This window comes from Protopterus annectens, chromosome 1.part2, assembly GCF_019279795.1.
Source record: "Protopterus annectens isolate FY-2018-M chromosome 1.part2, PAN1.0, whole genome shotgun sequence".
In the NCBI taxonomy this organism is placed as follows: Eukaryota; Metazoa; Chordata; order Ceratodontiformes; family Protopteridae; genus Protopterus; species Protopterus annectens.
In genome coordinates this window covers 537,703,166-537,724,986 of record NC_056727.1, presented here as the reverse complement: position 1 = coordinate 537,724,986, position 21,821 = coordinate 537,703,166, and the positions used below count along the sequence as shown (strand labels likewise).

The 21,821-nt window shown below is 41.7% G+C and overlaps 1 protein-coding gene across 3 annotated transcripts in view; it reads right to left on the bottom strand.

Moving 5' to 3' along the window:
• GALM (galactose mutarotase) overlaps window positions 1-21,821 on the bottom strand; it is a 528,762-nt gene that overhangs the window by 129,848 nt on the left and 377,093 nt on the right. The gene's annotated exons all lie outside the window — the stretch shown is intronic.

Here is a 21,821-nt window from a genome sequence, read left to right as displayed (position 1 = left end):
GGATGCTGAAAGGGCTTCTCAGGAAGAGACTCCCTGTTGCCCTGGTTCTGAGGACCCCCGCCTCTAGGGCGTCTATTATTGTTACCCCTCTGCCTCTGGGGTAAACTGACCACGTGTGTCGGTGTAGCTCCTTGGGCTTTACGGAACCACATCTTCCCCTTCTGACCCTTGGGATATGGTCTAGAAGGAGTGGAAAACTGGACTCCAACGGCAGAAAGAGTTTTACCGTCCTGTTCACATCTGGTCAAAGTATCCTTCACCTGAGGTCCGAACAAAGCCGAACCGTCAAAGGGGTGTTGGTGAAGGACGCCTTAAAGGGGTCCGCAAAATTACACAGCCGCATCCAGGCTTGGCGTCTAAGAGCAACACCTGTGCCTGCGGCCCTGCTCGCTCCATCGGCCGCATAAGATATGAGCCGCATGGAGGAGTTAGATATAGAATTCAGGATAGCAAGCTGAGAGGCAATCTTTTCCTGAGCCCCAGCAGCCGAAGGATCCTGGACTACTTCTCCCAGTTCCTTGAGAATATCTCGTTGAAGCCTGGTGAAGTGACAAAGGTAATTCAGCGAACGCATAGCAAAGGTCGCTGAAGAAAACATCCGCTTTCCATACCTGTCCATGGTCCTAGAATCCTTATTAGGAGGATGGACAGGTACTGAAGGATCCGCCAGTTCCTTCTTAGTGGCCGCCGCCACCATAGCATCCACAGAGACACCTTTGGACAGGAACTGTTTGTCCGAAGGGGCCGTGATGAACTTGGATGGTCTCCTGGGGACAGGTTCCACAGAATCTGGAGCCACGCCTTCGAGCCACTACCTGCATGAGTGGGTCGAAGGCGGAGACACCCAGGAGGTGGAGGGTCGGGATCCAAAGCCTCCAGGTATACCGACTCATCCTCGGAGGGGTCAATGGAGGGCCAATTCCCCTCTGTTTGAGGAGCTCAAGGATGCCTGAAAAAGAGACCTCTTCGGAGGGGAACGGGGGAGAACCCTCCAACTCATGTAAGTCGGTATCAGATGTAGTAGACTCAGGGAGTCTGTGTGTTTCCTCTTACACGTCCTCTTCCGAGGGGGTTCCCCTGCAGGATCAGGAGAAACCTCGGAACAGGAGGAAATTCCCAGTGGGGAAACCTGGGGCGATGGATCCCTGGGCCTGAGAGCAAGACGCTGGCAAGAGCCATCTGCAGGCACTGATGAGGGAGGAGCTAGAGGGATGACCGTTGACCAGGCTCAGAGGCCAGGACACTCCTCATCACCTCAAAGGCTCCTCTCCCCGGGAGACCTGACCACACCCGCTGCGGAGAAACAGGAATGTTCGGGTCCACGGCGAGAGGCGGCTCCGAGGCCGATGTCGGCGCCGAGCTTACCAAAGCGAAGCCCGAGAGGGAGGCGGGTCGGACAAGGGTCCGATGCCACTAGCCCCTCGGAGCCGACAGTGGAAACCCGGCGACCGGATCCCTCCAAGGAAGGTCTCAAGGAGGAGATCGAGCCGAAGATGACGGAGCCGAAGGATGTATCGGCTCCGGCATCGAAACAGTCGCTGTCCCAAGAAGCTCCGGCTCCGAACTCTGGTGTGGAGTCGGAGGGGGAATCTCAAGAATCGGGCTATAGCGAAGTCTGCTGAGACGGGCTATGGAGCATTTGGGCCAGTGCCTGAGATTTCAACAGCCTGCTTACCACCCTCTCCAAATCGTGGTCAGACAGCCTGGAAGATCTCGAAGATCGGCTCCGATGGCCCCGCTCCGACAAAGAGGAGACCCGGGCCGAGTGAATACTTAGTATCGAAGGGGACCGGGATCTCTTACGGTCGGAGCCATCGGGCGAAGTCCCTTGAACCCCAGATGGAGCCGAGGATCTCGGCTCCGATGCTGGATAAAGTGTCGGCTCCAGCCGGTGCCGACAAGGCAACAGTAGTCAGGGTATCGGAGCCGGCCGGCACCGAACCCACTACTCTAGCAGGAGAAGTATCGGCTCCAGCCGAGCCGATATCGGCCCGACGGGCCGGAGCCACCGGAGGAGGCTTGGACACTGTAGCCTGAGCCTTCGGTGGCTTAAGAGGTTTTCCTGCCCCTGGCTTAGGAGGAGAACCTTCAGGTTTTAATAAACCTCGGAGGATTAATTTGTTCCTCCTTTCCTGCAGGACTCTCTGGCTAAAGGCATGACACAACGCACAGGAGTCCTGCAGGTGCAAAGGCCCCAGGCAATACACACAAGAAGTGTGACCGTCTGTCAGGGACATTTTCTGACAGCACTGGTCACACTTCTTGAAGCCTGAGACCTTGCCTTCCCTAGACATCCTAAAAAGGATAGACACAAACAGTCCCCACAAACACACAACTTAATCCCTGCAAAGACACACAGGAAGGGAATAACTTGGGGAACTAGGCCTGACTAAAACTTTAAACTGAAAAAATTATTTTAAAAGTTTAAAAGGAAGGGAATAGGGTGGGCTGTAACTAAGTACAGGCTAACCTAACACTAAAGGGAAAAAATAAACCCCTAACTAAACTTTTTCTTCTTTAACAAGAAAAAACTTACCTCAGCTGGCAAAGGAGACCTCTTTCGCTAAGGCAAAGCGAGATCTGAGGTAGTTCCGCCTTGCATCATGGGATATAGGGTTGCCTCGAGCTGGTAAAAGGAGTTCTCGAGCTAAAGCAAGTGCCGAGTCGGAGCCGAGGATCGGCTCCGAACCCATCCAGCAAGAATGAAGGCGAGATTGACAACTTAACATTAATTCTTTCCATAGCTTTGCAAACCAGGCTGTTCAAGCTTATGGGGCGGTAGTTTCCAGGGTCTGTAGTGGAGCCTCCCTTGTGGAGTGGTACCACTGTTGCTGTACACCAGTGTTCAGGTACATATCCTGTAGTAAGGCTAAGGTTAAATAACATTTTTATATGCGGGTTTAGCTCCTCTTGGAGTTCACGTATCACGCAGCCTGGGATACCATCAGGCCCCATAGATGCTGTGTTTTTTGCTTTGTTGAGGGTGGTTCTCACCTGGACATCAGAGATGTCAGGGAGGTTACATTCAGCTGGGATGATTATTTCTTCTTTTGGAGGTGAGGGAGGGGAGAAATTTGCATTGAACCTGTCTACCAGAATGTTGGCAATATCTGTGGGTTCGGTAAATTTTTTGTCGTTGTGTACTAACTCTGAGCATATCTGAGTGTTTCCGCCCAGGTTTCTAACATAACTGAAGAATGCCTTGTGGTTATCTTTAGTGTCCTTGGCGATTTTTCTCTCAAAGTTGGCCTTGGATATTTTTATGAGAGAACGTAGCTTTCTACTAGTGCTGATCAGAGATGCCTTCCCTTTATGGGATTTTGCTCTGTCATGTAGTAGCTTCCTTCTTTTGTTATACAATTTGTTTATGGCTGGGGTCCACCAGACAGGACACTTTACTTTGGTGGAGAGGGTCTTGGTTTTATTTGGGATTGCACGATCCATGCATTTTTGGAGATGTCCGTAGAAAGCATTTGTGTAGGATTCAGCATTGTGGGATGTGGTTTCCACAAATGATACTATCTCAGTCTTGAGAAGTGTAAAGTCTGCTTTTGAGAAGTTTCTCACTGTAGTCTTTTGTGCTGGGGGTGGAGGTGGTAAATGTATATCCAGGGTGATTAGTTTGTGCTCAGATCTCACCAGTGAGGGCAATACTTCCGGTGTGGAGCATTTTGTCCCCATGTTTGTGATGATCAGGTCTAGTATATTATCCCCCCTTGTGGGAGAGGTGACTAGCTGTTCCATTGCATTGGAGTTTATGAATTCCAGGAACCTTTGGGCTAGGGTGTTAGGGCTAGAATAGTGCACCCAGTCTATGTTAGGGTAGCTGAAGTCTCCCAATATGATGGTATTTGGTGAGACATTCATATCTTCCAATGTCTTCAAGAAGGCTGAGTGGGGTTCTTGAGATTGGGAGGGTGGTCTATAACATGCAACCAGTTGTATAGCAGTTTTGCCTACGGTTAGCTGCACCTGGATGGGCTCCGATGTTTCATGAGTTGCCACTAACCTAGAGGTGTGGGTATCCTTGATGAATATGGACACTTCCCCTCCCTTTGTGGTTCGGCCCGGGTTTTGTGGCCGAAAAGCATGATACGAGGTAAAGCCTGGTAGCGCTGGGGTGCTCTCAGGAGCCTTGAACCAGGTCTCTGTTATGGCACAGACATCGATGTTCCCCATACTGAGGAGTGCTTCGAGAGCCTGCATCTTGAGATTTAGACTTCTGGCGTTGAGCAGCATTACCCTTAATTTTTTTCCAATTTTGTTTTCTAAGGAGGTGGGTTCGTCTTTTGAGCCTTGCCTAAAAAGGCACTAAGGGGGTGGCAAGAGCCTTAGCCAATATCCGGAAGCCCAGTGGTGACAGGTGCAAGCCGTCCCTTGCGAAGCAGCGTGGCTTGTCCAGCATGTCATCCCAAGCAGACAGACATTGGATCCCCCTAGAATGACACCAGTAATTGAGCCAATTATTAAAGCTGATCATCTTGTCTTTGTATTGTGGCATCATTCTTGGTGAGGGCAGGATGCTGCTCAGGGTCAAGGTCATACCAGCCTGTGCTACATAATCAGAGAGCTCCTCAATGTCTCTTTTCATGTAGTCCAAGGAGGTACTTCTCAGGTCATTCACGCCGGCATGGACAATGATGGAGTCATATTTGTACGTCCTTTTGAGTGACCCGAGTGCGTGTGTTATATGGCGGATCCTAGCCCCCGAAAGGCAGCTTACCGTTACCCTCTCCTTGCTCAGCCTGGTAAGTGGGACGTCAGTGTGTCTGACTATAGAGTCACCTATCACTAGTGTATCAGGCATAGTGTTTGGCCTTAAGGGCTGTGATTTATTGACACACCGATTTACTGAAGTATGTGTTGCATGTGTTATGTTTTGAGGTGGTGGATTTTTGGGTGTCTGCTTTGGGAGCCTCTGTTGTTTTGGTAAATTTTTTAATAGAGCCTCTGAGTATGTTTTTGTGTTATTATGTGTTTGATTTGCAGTTGGGGTAGGTCTATGTGTGACTGGGTTTGTTGTGTGTGTGGTTACCTTCTCCTCCTGTCTGGTCTTGCCAGTCCTGAGTTGAGAGAGTTCAGCCTCCAGTTTGGCTATATAGTTGCATCTCTCACATGTATTTGTGTTTGTTGGGAGGAGGAGAGGGTTGTCTGTGTACATGAGACAATTATAGCATTGTCTCAAGATTCCCAGATAAACCAGCTGAGCAGGAGAAGATGCTAGCAATCTACCACTCGACATGCTAGAATATTATAAGAGAGTGCTGTGCCTTTAAGGGAAGTGGTTGGGGTGGTAGGTGGATGTAGTGCTACTTGAGTTAGAGAGTGCTTGCTTAGAAGAGTAGCTTCGAGAACAAGTGCTATGCTTATAATATAACAAGTAGACTGGTTATTCTAAGAGTAGAGCTTTCTAAGGGAAAATTTGAAGAGCAGACTTGGCGGAGCCAGGAAAAGTTTAACCTTCTTTAACCGGTGCTGCGCTATGCGCACAATCGTGCAAAGCCGCGCTAATGCGGATTTTAAACAGGGAACTTGAAAAGAGCTAGAAATGGTCCAAAACAACCAATTACTACAGCTCTTGTGCTGAGGTCACTTCCTTCAGGGACAGATAGGCTGCTCAAGGCTCCCCACTCCCACTGGTGAGCAAAGAAACTTCCTTCTTATCCAAGTAAGGCAATGGACAACACAGGAACTACACCACAGCCTAGAATACAGCAAAGCCTGTAAACTGGTCTAAACTAGTCGAGGAGAGGCGGGAAAACAAGGATTATTTTTTTGTTTTTAGATATAAAACACTCAGAAATACAGAAGGCAGCAATAAATCAGTTACACAGGCTAGCACACTTTAGTGGGCAGCCTCAATAGTTAATTTAAACAAACACAGATTTTCGATTAATTTTCGACCAGGTAAACTTTTAAGTGCAGATACTATAAAATGCAGCAAACAGTTAAAAAAAAGTATAAGCTTGTTTAAAATAAGCAAAAGAAGGTATTCCAAGTAAAAAACAGAAACAAATACTTAAATCTGGAAAGTAGTCGCTTTTCTCAGTTCTCTGTAGCTAGGACCACTCTGCAGGACCATGCGGAGGTGTCTCTGAGTAGTATAGCCAGAAAACAACGCTCTGAGGTGGAGTATAAACAGGGAACTTGAAAAGAGCTACAAATGGTCCAAAACAACCAATTACTACAGCTCTTGTGCTGAGGTCACTTCCTTCAGGGACAGATAGGCTGCTCAAAGCTCCCCACTCCCACTGGTGAGCAAAGAAACTTCCTTCTTATCCAAGTAAGGTAATGGACAACACAGGAACTAAACCACAGCCCAGAATACAGCAAAGCCTGTAAACTGGTCTAAACTAGTCGAGGAGAGGCGGGATTTTTTTGTCTATGGGATTTTTTTTGTCTATTCTAGTCAGTTCTTGGATGAGTTGAGTAAAGCCATAGAGATAGATGTGGTCTGTGGAGCTGTTGGGGTTGCAGGCTGACCAGTCTGTGTTCAGGTCACCTAAGAGAATGGTTTCATAGGATAGTTTGAGATCCAGTGTAAGATCTCTTCTGTGGTGGGCGAGTTGTTACCTGTGGGGATGTAAGAGCACAGGATATTAATCTTTTTGGTGTCATTTATGAATAGAGTTGAGATTAAGATTTTGGCATTTTGAAATGTGGGTATAGGGCTTTCTAGGGGTTTTATGTTGAGTGTATTTTTAAATAGTATGGTGACTCCACCCCCCCCCCTTCCAGCCTGTTCTTGTCCTGCCTTATTACATTGTACCCTGGTGGGAGAATTTCTTCATTTTGGATGCAGGGTTTTAACCATGTTTCAGTCATGGTTAATATGTCTGGGGAGTAGTGGGTTATAAATGCATGTACATCTGTGAGTTTGTTGGTTAAACTCCTGGTACGGATGTTAATGATTAATAGGTCTGATTTTTGTTTAGGTGGGAGTAGGGTGTTGCTTGGTCATGGGTTTGGGTGTATGTCTCCTGATATGAGAGTTTTTTTTTGCAGCAAATAATATGAGTTTCATTCTGTGTGTTGTTTTTGTGTCATATGAATGTGTTAGTTTTGTGGTACATGTTGTTAATTGGATTTTGTATATGTGTAATATTGAGCTATCTTTAAATAGTGTAGCAGCAATGGGGAATTGTATGTGTGTGTTTGGTGTAATGTAGATGTGAGTTATGTGGTAATTTGTGTTTTGTGGTGGGGTGGTAGGATTTGTGGTTGTGAGGTGTGTTAGTAATGTGAGGATGACGACAATAAAAACTAAGATGATTTTCATTTTTAGTAATGGATGGTGATATGACAGGGTGGAGGGGGAATAATGATGGTTTGTATGTATGTGTCAGCTTAAAGTGGGGGGTTCTTGGTTGCTAGGGGTGTGGTTGGGTGTGAGGGTGGTTTGGTTGTGGGTGTAGTTTAGTGGGTATAAATGTAGAGACATTGGGGTGGGTGGGAACTGAGGGTAGGGTAGGGGAGCGGTGTGAGCCTGCAGGGTGAATGGAGCGGGTAGAGCCACAGAGTGGAGAACCTAGTAAGAACCAATCAGTTATATAGTGAGTTTTGTACAGTGAAAAGCTTTTGGTAGGTGAGTTGCACGGTCTGTGGACAACTTATGACTAAAATAATATAGGAGTTATCCTTCTATTTTTAATTTTATTGAAAAAATTATAGTAGTACCCAAGTCACTTTTTATGTTCAGTTCTATGGTGAAAATTTGTAATAGTACAAATCCAATTCACTGCCTTTATTTCTTCAAGTGTTTTCCTATTTCCTATATGGGGAGAGACTGCTTTGTAGCAGTGCTTGAACTAGGGTAACTGGAACTGGTTTAACTAGCAGGGTTTGATCTTACAGCTATGTTAGCATGTACAAAAAAAGAGAGAAATTATGATCTATATTCTACTGCCATCTAGTGGTATAGGTGGGGGACTTCAAGTAAGTTAATTAAGCAAGTCAAAAACTACGGGATGCAGGATAGGAATTGGGGTGGACGGCCTCAGGATAGGTCCACGGGCGTGCTGGCCCTCTTTCACTTAGACTGATGAAAACACTCAAAAGTACTAATAAAATATATTAGAGAAACTGTAGGCATCATCTCCTACACTGTGATCCAGAGGGAATACATGTCAGGTAGTCCAACTTAGGAGGTCTGTCGGCATACTCTTTATTTAAATTGATTATTGGAGGTGGGGGTGCAGAAGCAGAGTGTGTACTGCACAATGGCCTCTCAACAGGACCATGTACACATACCCACCTGACCAACACTGCTGGATAGGGAAGTGATTGTGGCATTTGCTATCCTCCACAAGGAGGTGACTGTAGTAGTAATGCATGCTACTACAGCCCTCATGTGACCTAGCACAGCACTGTGCCTGGACCCCATTTTTGATCACATCCTCAAGGAAACCACACACCAAATCAAATAACATTCATGTTAGCATAGGTAGCAGCAGGCTGTGACCAGATGAGAGAATTGCATAACTGGTGACTGAATACGGCAATTTTAAAAACAGGTTCGTTAAACAAAATATCATTTGAAAATGAAGATATATTGGATAAAGATGGTTACAACAACATCCCATTATATATTATTAAATTTGATGATTGTTCTAAAGACATAGAACATATCATTAAGAGAAATTGGGACTTCTTTGTCAATGACAAAATTGGGAGACAAATATTTAACGGACCAATAAAATTCGTATACAAGAAGAGTCCTTCTTTCAAAAATATATTAGAAAATAAAAGAAATATTGAGAAATATAAAAGAGCAAAAGAAGGAAACTTTAGATGTGGGACATGCAGCACATGTAGTTATATTTACGAAACAGGTACTAATATTAGGATCAACGAATGTAATATTAGGATAAATGGACATTATAATTGTCTTACAACAAATGTGGTATATATAGCTTTGTGTCAGCAATGTAAAGCATTTTACGTGGGAAAAACAAAAAGAAAATTTAGAGAACGAATTAAAGAACATTTATTAGATATACAGCACCACAAAAATAGTAATGCTCTAGCAAGACATATTATAGATAATAATGAACATAAATTCAAATTTATGGTGGTCAATCAAATCAAACAGGACCCACAAGGAAGAATAACCATGTATCATTTAGATATGGAAGAACTTAAATGGCAGATTCAACTCAATTCATGTATACCTCCGGGTATAAATGAATACATGACCATCATGCCATTATTAAAATTGAACAGAATATACAACAAATGATACATGGTATTACATATAACATTATATTACATTTATTATTTTTATTTTTATTATAAATTAGGTTATATACAGTTTATATATGTACATATTGATTAATTTAATAGATCAGAAGAATTCATAGTATAATATGTCTGCATAATTAATTCAATAAATATTAGATTGCATACTATAAGTATACAACATTATACATATATCAATTGTATTTAGATAAGAAATGTACATTATATATCTCACTACAACAATATTGGGTATATTGGCTGTGTTTATATATGTATACTAGTTGTACATTTTTATTTTTATTTTTTCTTTTATACATATTTCATCATATATAATATACTTATAAGGGATATTTAACAATATATAGGTCTCAGTTGAGTATATTAATATTTGCACAGATATATATTACATAAATACAATTTGGATAAATTATTCATTAAATAGGTTCCTATACATGTATTTACAAAAACAAGTATATTATAGCGAAAATACATAAATTATTTGGATACCTAATTAGTAGTTTTTAAGAGTAATTATGCATATTACTTTAGAATATATATATATGTATATGTGTTGATATTGAATGAATATGTATTGTATTTAAACATAATGAATTTTTAAAAAATGCCATTTCCTTTTTAAGAATTTTTGGTGGGAAATTAGGCTATTAATTGAGTGATTATTGAATGATTGGTAATGTATAAAATGAGTGAGTTGCAGTGATAGTATGTATTCTGAAGAAGTTCGGAAGAACGAAACCTGGGTCAGTAAAGCAGTGTTCGTATTAGAGTTTGTATCGTGGTTTTTTCGAGTTGGTTGGTACATCACAGTTTTGGTTTTGAGCCTGTTTCATCTCCTTATTGGCACCGGCTTCATCTTGCTTTCTACATCAGACTGAATCCTGTCACCCTCAAATAAGGGAAGAGCTATGAAATGTGATGGCTTAAGGAACCCCAGCTAGTTGGCCATATCGTGAGTGTACCCACAACAGATGCAATATACTACTCTGCTTCTGCCCAGAGAAGGAGCAGTGCTGGTGCACTCATTTGGGGGGGGGGGGAGTGGGCACGCCAACAGGGATGGTGAATGCTCATGCTGTATAGCTTACAGCTTAAGTGTGGGTGAGTTTGTACTACCACACTGAATAATAGGTGATAACCACACAAGACTGACAATGCCTGCATGGTGTCATCCATGACTAAAAATGTCTCTCTGCATCATCATCATCATCATCAAATGCTGCACAGCTGCTGACATCAGTCTGCCATCCTGACCCAGCCAGTACAGGTGTCACTGCAGCAGTGGTCTGATCTGTAAATTTGCAAGTCAGAACAGGGTGAATCTGAATACCCATCCTGCTAATAATTTGGATACATCTTGCATACCAATATGGTATCAGCTTATTCCATGGTGAAAGGGCACATATCCTCTACCTCTGGATATCACAACCTTATGGAGGGCTGTACTGAGGGCCAGCACTGCCTGGACAGGAAGCAACATAAGAACACTGTATCTTCACCCACATTAGAAGAACCCTTTCTGTACATGGGACTTGAACTGCATGTTTGACAGACCCATCCATAATTTGAACCTGCTGCCTTGGCAGTACGGAAGTTCTTGTCTTGGAAAATGCCATTCTTGGTGGCCATCACCTCTGCTCAAAGAACGCTAGACATACATGTAAACCAGATCACACCTTTCACAATGAGAGGGTCTCTCTCATGATATATTTCATTTTCTGAAGGTAGGTTTGGCATTGCCCCTGAACCAATCCTCAACCTCCTTTTCATCTTGTGTCGAAAACCAAAGGAAAGAAATTCCTTCACACTTTGGATGAATGCTGGCACATTAAGCACTACCTGAACTGGATGCAGAAGTTCAAAAATATGGACCAAATTCTGGACTCCTTCACTCTAAGCATGCAGCAGAATACTGCTGCTAAGCAGACTCTTTCCAACTGGATTGTCAGAGGCATTTCTTTTTCTTATCAAGTGGTTAAAGACCCACTAGCAAATGCTGTGGTCAAAGCTTACTCCAGTAGAAGACTGGATGCGTCCAACGAAATGTAACCTGACAGACAAACCTTATCGATTTCACTACTCCCAAACAGCATTTCTCATTATTTTACTGAAACTGCAAGATAGAACCAGAAAAGGACATTTCAGTGATGTGGAACATTCTGAAACCATTCTGGGTTTTTATCAGGATATAAAACTGATGAAGATAAAACAATGGGGTTAGCTATAAACCACATATCACCCATAAATTGGTTCAGCAATATCCATATTTTAAACAAAATTGTGCATTATTATATATTTAATATACTGAAGTGCTAAGGCTGCTGGGAAGAACTTCTATAACTATTCTTGTCCCACAGTTTCAAATGTCATTTATTTTCACTGAACTTTCTTGCCTATTTCCGTTTGAAAGTTAGTTGTAATTTGTAAATTTCACTCAAAAGACACTGTTCAGACTTTTCATGATTCAAAACTTCAGGCTCCTTGTCTCAGACTAAACACATTTGCTAATGAAAAACAAAACAACCAGTAACTTTGCAAATGAAAAAAGAACCACTGCAGATTTCACTTAGAACACACTGGTCAGACCTCTTATGATTAATTGCTTGCTTTGAGCTGGGGGCAATGAGCAAACAAATACAAGTGCTAATGGAAAAATAAAAAGTTAATAACTTTGCAAACAGAAAAAAGATTTACCATTTCCATGCCTTTTATCATTTTATTGTTACCAAGTTAATTTACTAAAAAAGTCTATAGCTTAAACTAAGGATATTAGTTAATGCATCTACTTCTAAAAGAACAAGGGAAATTATTGTCTTTTAATTCTACATATATTATAACGAATACACTTTCACACCCCCAGTAGCCTAAGATTACATTAACAAACTTGCTTCTTTCTATCCCTCTTCATATTGCAAAAGTGTACAGCTTTGATACTCTACAATTAAGAAAAGTATGTTTTTATTTTAGCATCACTAGCATATACAGCAGTCACTGATAAACCCACATTTAAAATATCTCCAACTGCACACTACAATATCACAATATAAAATGCAATTTACATCATGACATTTTTTATACAAAGACTAACAAGAACAAAGCTGTTTTGCTTATGGTTACTTCTCCAGTCCCTTATATGGCCTTCTAAATATTAATGACAAAGTAGGAATTATGATTTTGGGTACTCTCAACAGTGAACAAACTTCGTCTTTTTGAGAGACTTCATGCAGAGCTACCTGTTCACATGTCTAAACTACATCTAATGGGACTGAAACTTTACAGTTCTCCCATGTATTCACTAATTTCAAACTGTTGTTGGTCTTCTTCCTGATCATCCTGATCTCTCAACAGTGGTTTCTGGTTCAAGTCTAAGGTACGCCTGATTTTTCAACCAGCTTCTGGGCTTTTTTTTACGCCACTCAAGTATTTTTCTTTGGAACAGTGGAAATATTTCACTGGCAAAGTTTCCTTATGGACTTTGTTATTGTCAGAATATTTAGAATCAAGAGTGAACTTCAGCTTACTTGCTAACTCTTTGTTGGTTAAATGTTTTTTTTTTCTTCCCTTTAGCCAGTTTTACATCCTAACATGTCTGATTCTCAAGGAAAAGTATTCTGAAAACAACTGTTTGTAGCAACATGAATCTCACACATCTACCTCTTGATGTCCTCTGATTGCTGGGTTAAACTGGCTTCTCTCCTGCTTGCCGTACAGTGAATAATTATTTTCTACAAACACTCTGGTGTCCCCAGTTTTAAATACTTTCCCCTTCTGTCAGTTTTGTCGGAGCATCTCTTTCTGCTGGTATGATTGCATGTTTTCTAATATAGGATGTGGCTGCTTTCTTGTGGACAGATTTATCATACACACAATGCACCTCACAGCAACTAACAAGCACTCTGCTTATTATTATTCCAAATCCTTCTGAACCTTCCCTGCCAGTTACAATCACTCAGAAAAGCCTAGGGGCCACTATTGACGAGTCCCTTAACTTTCAAACACACAGAATCAGAAGCTGACAAAGTGCTTGCCTAGTTCAAAGTCTCATATAAAATTTCCAATTTGCTCACTCCAGAAGCTAGGTAAGCTACTGCTATTAATGTTTACTCCCCAGACTGTAATATGCTCTCCCATCATTACAGTTCACTCTACTCAAACATCTCCTTAATTCAAGCAACAGAAAAACAAAACACTGAGATTCATAGACCTAGCCAACTCAAACATGACACTAGACAAATTCAGATGGTTAGTGGTGGCTTCACAATCCACCTTAATGCTGGCTATACTTGTTTTCAACCTACTGTTTGAAAGTTACTGCCCACCTCTAAAAAATATATTATACATCAGAGAACTGGCTCACCCACTCAGATCTAATAAATCTCTTCAGACAGCCAGACTCCCATTCAAGCTTACCACTTGTGAATGTGCCTTTTGTAAAACTGCACCAGCAAGCTGCAACTTAGTCTCTAAAAACATTAGATTTGTGTCAATCTTAAAGGCTTTAAACATCAGCTCAAAAATAATTTCACTGAAGAAAGTAATTGTAAATGTAAATGTGAACAAGGCTAAATCTATCAAGATCTTTTTTTGCTCTCCCCAGTTTTTTTTTACCTGTTCTGCCTTACCACATTTACTCCAAGCTGATATTCATTGCTCTGCCTTCTTGGGTTATGAGACAACTTTTGTTGATGAACGCTGCTGTGGTCTTGAACACGAATAGTGTATATTTTCATGCTAAATGGCATATTTGTTTGTAATTTTTTTTTCTATATTTGTATGCATTTATACTGTGTGGCTCCTCTTTGTAAATTACTACCTGATCATGATGATACTTTGTATTTGTATATTGTGTTTATGTACAATATTGTGCCCTCTTGGCCTGGGCCAAGGCTGAAAACGGTCTTTGGACCACTTTACCTACCCAGTTAAATTAAAAGAAATAAAAACATAAATAAATAAACCAATTAATTAATTAATTAATAATGTGCATTCTCAGTAAACAAATCTTATTGTGGAACATCAGTCCAATTGCTTTTTAATGTACTTTCATAAAATAAATGCAGTCTATTTTTTCCAGTTTTTCCGGTACAGAAAAAAAAAACAAAAACAACTCTCTCAGGTTTTCTCTGCATGCTTGGTCTTCTAACTTTAGTATTTTTGAAACAGTTCTTAAAAAGCTTCATGTTCATCCATTCCTTCCTTCATTTCAACCTCAGACATCTGCAGTTTTTTCAACTCTCTATCTGCTACTTAAAGACTTTTTTTCCAGACTTTTGTCTTTTGACTTTATGTACTCCTCTGGTGTCTCACTTTTAAGCATTTCTGACATATTTTTTTTCTGTAAATTACTGAAAAGCCATTGCATGTGCTACGGCTGAGCCCTGTAGGCTTCTCAACTCGCACTGACCATTTATTTGCTAAAGGAAAATTTTTCATTACATTCAATGTTCTCTTATTTACTTGCTTACACAAAAATGTTACAGATTAAAACAAGGGTCTTAATCCTGACATTTATCCATGCAAAAGCAACAGAAAACATATCAACTGTACATATAATATAATCTGTACACTTTTACACCACTTCCCCCAGCTCAACAACCCAAGACTACAGCATATTAACTTAAACATGCTTTTGTCCAGCCTTTCCTCTCTTTCTGCATTGTAATGCCTACATTTCTTAAAACTAAAAAAGATACTAGTTTACTTTAGTATCATTACATACAATAACTGAAAATGCTTTACTATATAATTTATATCATGTAACGATTTATATATACACTGTTAAAAACAAAAACTGTTTTACTTACAGTTTTTCCCCATTCCTTTTAGTGTCCTTCCAAACATTAATGTCATGAAGTTGGGTATATGTGTTTCCATCCCCCACAAGTTTAAAGTTCACAAAAGTCCAAGCTTTCCACTTTTTCTTGTAAAGCCATATTTCATAACTGTGATTGATGTTTTGCAATCCCCAATTCCCTAATTTCAGTGTTGCTGGTCTTCTTGTTCATCTCCATCTATGAACCCCAAACTCTGGTTCAAGTCCAAGGTACTCCTGATTCTTCTAGTCAACTCCTGTGTTTTTTTTTCTCTCTCTTTCAAGCATTTTCCTTTGGAACACTGGAAAATGTTTCACTGGCAAAGCCGTTCTATGATTCACAGGTTGGTACTAGGCTATCAGCCCTAGGGCCTATACAAGCCTAGCCATAACAATTCCCTGGCTATTTCTTCCCACACTATTTACTTCCCTGGACCCCTTATTAGAAGAATGAGAAGTAGAGTTTCCTTCTGTTTCATGGCTCACATTTTATTGGACACATTATTTCCTCCTTAGCTTGTTCTGCATAAAAATAACTTTGATCTTTCAAGAAAAAAAATATTGTGAAGACAGCTGGATACAGCAGCATGACACTCACACCTGCCTCTTGACATTCTGTGATTACTGGGATAAATTTGCTTCTCTTCTGCTTGGTGTGCAGTGAATAATCATTTTCCACAAACACTCCACTGTCTCCAATTTTTAAGAATTTGCCCTTCTGCCACAACTTTGTCAGGATCAACTTTTTCTGATAGTATGATTGCATCTTTACTAATACAGGTCTTGGTTGCTTTCTCGTGGCCAATATGGCTTTATCATGAGTCTACTGAGTCTTCACTCCCCTTTTTACTGCTTTTCTCTTGACTCCTTAATTACACGGAAATTCTGAAGCTATAGATTCCAATGTTTTTCACTCCCTAGAGAGAAGGTGTGCTGTTAGTGAGAAAGAATAGTTCTGTAAAATCTAACCATAATGAAAGATGTCCATCTCTTCAGTATTGCAGTATTCATTACATGAGGGAGTTCCCAATGTTGGCCACTATACAAAAAACTTTTACTACTGTAGGGTGTGTGGTACATTGGACGTAGGCTGCGATCAGACTTTGGCCATAAAAGTGATGTGTGCATGCACCATTCTCAGAACGGACTGCCCTAGGAGGAATGCCAGCCTAAGGAAGTAGGGTAAGAAGCATCCAAAAAGCAGCAAGGCCAGGGGGAAGGAAGGAGGGATAGGAATACTGCAACAATGAAGAGAAGGACATCTATTATTATGATAAGATTTCACACAGGTATTCTATGTCCTTCTATTCATCTGTTGCAGTATTCATTACATGAGGGAGAATACTAAAGCTCATGAAGTAAGGAAGGAAGGTGTAACAGAGGAGATTTCCAGGAAGCCATGCAGTATGGCTCTGGCAAACCCTGCTCTAGACTTTGAAATTCCATCTAATTTGTAGTGTTTAGTGAAGGTATGGACTGAGGTCCTTGTAGATGGTTCAAGAATTGAATTGGTATCTAATCACTTGAAAAAGGTCCCAGATGAGGTAAGAGCCTTGGTGGAGTGAGCCCTAACACAGGAAGAGAGAGACTTACCACAGTGAGTGTAGCAAAAGGTAATGGGCTTGGAAATCCAGGAGGAAATACTCTGCTTAGAAACAGCCCACCCCAGGGCCCTGAGGTGGTAGGAAACAAAAAGCTGATCTGACTTCCTTTCTAACAGCTTTGGTTTTGTCTAAATAAAATGTAAGTTGTCTGTGGATATCAAAAGTATGGCGCACCCTCTCTCTATGGTTCTGGGGAAGGGGAAAAGGGTAGATAACTGGATGGACTGATTTAAAGACAGGTCATTGACTACCTTAGGCATAAATGAGGGGTTTGTGCACAAGAAAACCCTGTCCCTTGTAGTAGACCTGAAAAAGAGGGGATACCATAAGGGCCTATAGCTCAGATGCTCAGCTAGGCGTAACAGTTTTCCAGGAGCAGTACTGTAGAGAAACCGATGAAGCTGGCTTGAAGGGTGGGACAGTCAGCTTTTCCAAAACAAAGTTAAGGTGAGGTGGAATAGGTTTCCTGGGAAGTCTAATGTGTAGGATGCCTTTCAAAATTGCTTAGCCTCAAATCTTCTAGCTAAGGGAGGAGATAGAGGCAGACAGGCAGATATGGCTGACATATGGGCTTTCACTGAAGACTAAGCCAAGCCAGCGTTGAGCAATTCACACAAATAAGATAAAACCAGGGGAATTTCCACTATCAATAGGGTCTAGTTTTGTTTCAGATGCCAGATGGAAAATCTCTTCCATTTGGTTAAAAAAGATGTTCTGGTATTTGGTTTCCTGTCCTGCAGGACTGTAATCACATCCTCAGGGAACAGATGTCTAAATAGAATTAGTACCCTATCACCCACAGGGTCAATTGGAGAGTCGATAAGTGGGGGTGGATGAGGGTCCCTTTGTCTTGTGTGAGAAGGTCCACTCTGTGAGGTAACGTGTGGTAACTGCCCTTAGCGACTAAATGCAGGAGAAGAGGGAACCAGTGCTGTCTTCGCCAAAAGGGAGTCACCAACAAGAAATCTGGTTTGTCCTGCTGAATTTTGGACAGCACGTTTGGAATGACAGAAGGGGAGGAAATGCAAAAATTAACATCCCCTTCCAAGAGGAAGAAAGGGCGTCCAGTTTCTAGACCAGAGGATGAGGCTCTCTGGCACAAAACTGTGGAAGTAGTCTGTTCATGGGGAAAGCAAAAAGGTCTGTTTGAGGAATACCCCACTGGTGGACAATGCCCAGAAACAAATCCTTTTGAGGCATCCATTTATGGGATCGTGTTTGGGACCTGCTCAGGTAATCCACAGCACAATTCTGTGAAGATGGGATGTACACTGCCTAAAGGGTCACCTGGAATTTTACTGCCAGTTCCCAGGTAGGATTTGGTCACCCTGTTTGTTCACACAACAGAAGACTGTCATATTGTCTGTGAACAGCTTTAGAGATCCTGGTTGGAATAGGGGATGGAAGGTCTGCATGGCCAATAGCAGTGCCCTCATATCTCTTACAATGATGTGTTCCTTCAGTTAAGGGGGAGACCAGACCCTTTGTCCTTTCAGGTGACCAAAGGTTGCTCCCCATCCTACATTTTAGGTGTCTATCAAGATCTCTTGGTGAGGAGCAGGAGGGTGCAGGGGGAGTCCTGGGTTGAGTGACACTAACTCCACCACTGAAATTCTCTCTTTATACAGGGGAAGAGAGGAATGGAGAATTCTAGGGGTGTTGGTGCTGCATGCAAACTGACTTTAGATACCATTACCATTTTCTCATGTGGAGTTTGGCTAAGGGGAGCATGGAAATGGATGCCATGAAGCTCAAGACCCTCAGGAACTCTCTGTAATGTGGTGAACCAACAGAAGATTTCTGAAGTATAGGGTGAGGTCCTGTACCTTTTGTGGGTTTAGACAGACCTTCATAATTTATTTATCTATCTATTTGACATTTGTTGACCAGGATACTGTAAAACTGTGCTTGCGCCCTTTTTCAGTGGCGGCACAGGGAGAAAAGCTCCACAGTACAAGTTATGCAAATAAAACTGTAAAAGTACAAATTATGCAAGTAAAAAAAAATTAACAGAACAAAGTATGCAAGTAATAAAATTTTTAATAATACAAATTATGCACAGGAGTGAAGTAAAATATACAGTAAACACAATACAATTCTCAAGAGTGAAGTAAAATAACATAAACATAATAGAAGATTATACAAAGGTAAAAAAGTTTACAGGAGTCAAGTAAAATACAATAAACACAATACAAGGTTTTACAATGGAAGGGAAGCAGGTGTCTGTAATAGTACTAGTAGGAGATTTTAGCAGAAGAGGCATTTAAGCAGAGTTTTAAGTATTGAGGAGGATGGAAAGAACAAGGTGATTAAAGAAAAAAAGAAAATATATATGGAAATATTTCATAGATTAGAGTTAGGATAGATAGCATAATTGTAGGAAAGAACATGTAGGAAGGAGAAAAGAGGGAGGGAAGAAAGAGATAAGAGGGGGAGAGAGGGTAGTGTTTCAGGTGGGACGATTGCAGTGACTTGAACAGGTGCTGTATAGATAATTTCTGAGAGTTATCTTGAAGTTGTGAGGATGGGATATGTTTCTGAGGGCCATGGGAAGCTTGTTCCAAGAGAGACCTGGAAGGTAGCTGTAGAGGTTTTGTCCGATTGATTTTTTTTGGTTTATGAATGCGTAATAAACATTGGTCTGAGCTTCTAGGGGAGCATGGTGGGTTGTAGATGGAGACTAGAGAGGATATACTAGGGCAGGAGGATGGCTTGTTCAGAATAGTGTGGATGATGAGAAGTTGAGAAACTAAGAATTGGTTAGGAAACTCTAGCCAGCTGAGTGTTTGGAGAGCCTGACAGTAGTGGGTTTTAGGCGGCATGTTTGTTGCAAATCTAGCTACTTTGTTGTAGGTGGTTTCAAGTTTGGATAGTAGAGAGGACTATAAGTTAGCTAAGATTTGAGAGCAGTAAAGGATGTAGGCCTGGGCGAGTTAGATTCTGGAGTTAGGAGTAAGGAACCTTTTGTTTCTGTACAGTAGGCCGAGCTTTTGGTGTTTTTTTGATACAGTGGTGTATGTGAAGGTCAAATTTAAGTTGGTCATTGATTATTACTCCAAGGAGCTTGGTGTGAGATCTGGCTGAGATGGTTGTTTGTTAAGGGAAGAGATGGTGTGAGAAGATTTAAGATAGGAGAGAGATATGGGTAGGAATAGGAGAAGTTTTTTCTTTTTAGGGTTAAGTATGAGTAGGGTATTAGTAAGCCAAGTTTCAATAAAGTTGAGTGAGGTTTGTGTCGGGGTGACAGATCACAGGGGTTATCAGCAATGGTGATGATGGTGGAGTCATCAGCGTACAGTTTGAGGGATGACTGAGGGCATGTGTGAAGTTGGTTAGTAAACATGTTGAAGAGAAGGGGGCCTAGAATTGAGCCTTGTGGAATGCCCATCTTTATGGGGAGGAAGGGAAATAGCAATCTGTCAAATGCTCTCTGCTCTGTCGGTTAGTGAGATAGCTAGAAAAGTAGGTGATAGTTGCTGGAGAGAGGTTTAGTTGAGAAAGTTTAGAGAGGAGGATATAGTGGAAGATGGTGTCAAAGGCTTTGGAGAGATCTAAGAGGCAGGACACTAGTTTACTATTGTCTCTGGCTAGGGAGATGGAGTTAGTAAAGGAACTAAGAGCAGTAGTGGTGCTACGGTGGTGTCGGAAGCCATGTTGAGTTGGGGTGATGAGGTTTTCTCGAGTGAGATAAGCCAGGAGTTGTTTATGAATACAATGCTTGAGGATTTTGGAGAAGGGAGAGAGTATGGCATTGTGACGATAATTAGAGCGCTCTACAGAGATTCCACCTTTGTGGATAGGTATGGTGTAAAATTTCTTCCAAAGAGTAGGGACAGTGGGATTCATTGACTGAGCGGTTAATGAGGATGGAGGCAGGACATGCTATGGAGTTATTAGCAGTCCTTAGGAAGAGAGATGGCAGGTTGTCAGCTAATGGGGAACAAGGTTTAAGTTTGAGAAGATTTTTAATGCAGCTAGTGGGGATGAGTTTTAGTGAGAAAGGGTGGCTTGTAGAGGGGTGGTGGTGGTGGAAGGTGAGGGACTGGAGGGGTTAGAAGTAGGCATGAGTTTGCTGATGATACTGATAAAGTTAGAATTTAAGATGGAAGCAGTTTCTTGTGGGGAATTATTGGGACAGGGATTTGGAGTTTAGGTATTTCCAGGGTGGAGAATTTGGATGACAGAGTTCCATAATTTTTTGGGATTTCTAGGTTGTGACGTTAGGGGAGAGTGGTAGAAGTTTTTTTTTTAATCAATGTTTATGTGCTTTTTAGCCAAGTTTTGTAGTTACTTATATTTCTGTAAGTGTGAAAGAGATTTTGTATTTCTCCAGAGTTTCCATGCAGAATCTGTGTTTTGGATGAGAGACTAGGTTGAGTTGGTGAGCTAATGAGAGCAGAATGCTTGGACTCTGACAGTTCTGGGAGGGGCTAGGGAGTTGAGAGTACTTAGGAAGACTGAGTTGAAAAGAATAATGGCTTCATCAAGAGGAAGGTGGAGGAGACAGGACCAGCTGATTGTGGAAAGGTAGTTGTTGAAAGTATCAGGGTTGAAGTTGTTTAACTTATGGCATTCCTTGAGTTTATACTGTCTGGTGAGGTGGGGGGAGAATCTTTAGGCACGTATCGGGGAGTGATCACTAATGGAGTCAGGCAAGGTTAAGATCTCTTTGCATCCTGCACCCCAGGAAAATTTGATCCTGTGAAGGGGTGAGAACTGATTTCTGTAAGTTTATGGCAAACCCCAGACTTTGTAGGAGATTGATGGCAAGGGCAATATTTCATTCCAACTTCTCTGTGGAGGTAGCTAGAAGGAGGAGGTCGTCCAGATAAGGAAAAATGTGTACTCCCTGAAGACTGCAGTGGGCAATCTCAGGAGCTAGGCATTTGGTCAAGACCCTTGGTTCAATAGAAAGTCCAAAGGGCAAGGTACAGAACTGAAAATGCCATGATACAGAGAAGTGTCAAAACTTCCTGTAGTTGGGATGGATATGTCCAGGGTAATCATGAAGGCTTGAGGCAGAATAAGTGGGAACAAAATCTGGAGGGTCAGCATGCAGAAGGTAGGTAAACTTAGAAAGGTACTGAGATGGGACAAGTCTAGTATGGGTCTCCAGGGACCTTCCTTCCTGGGCACCAGGAACAACCTGG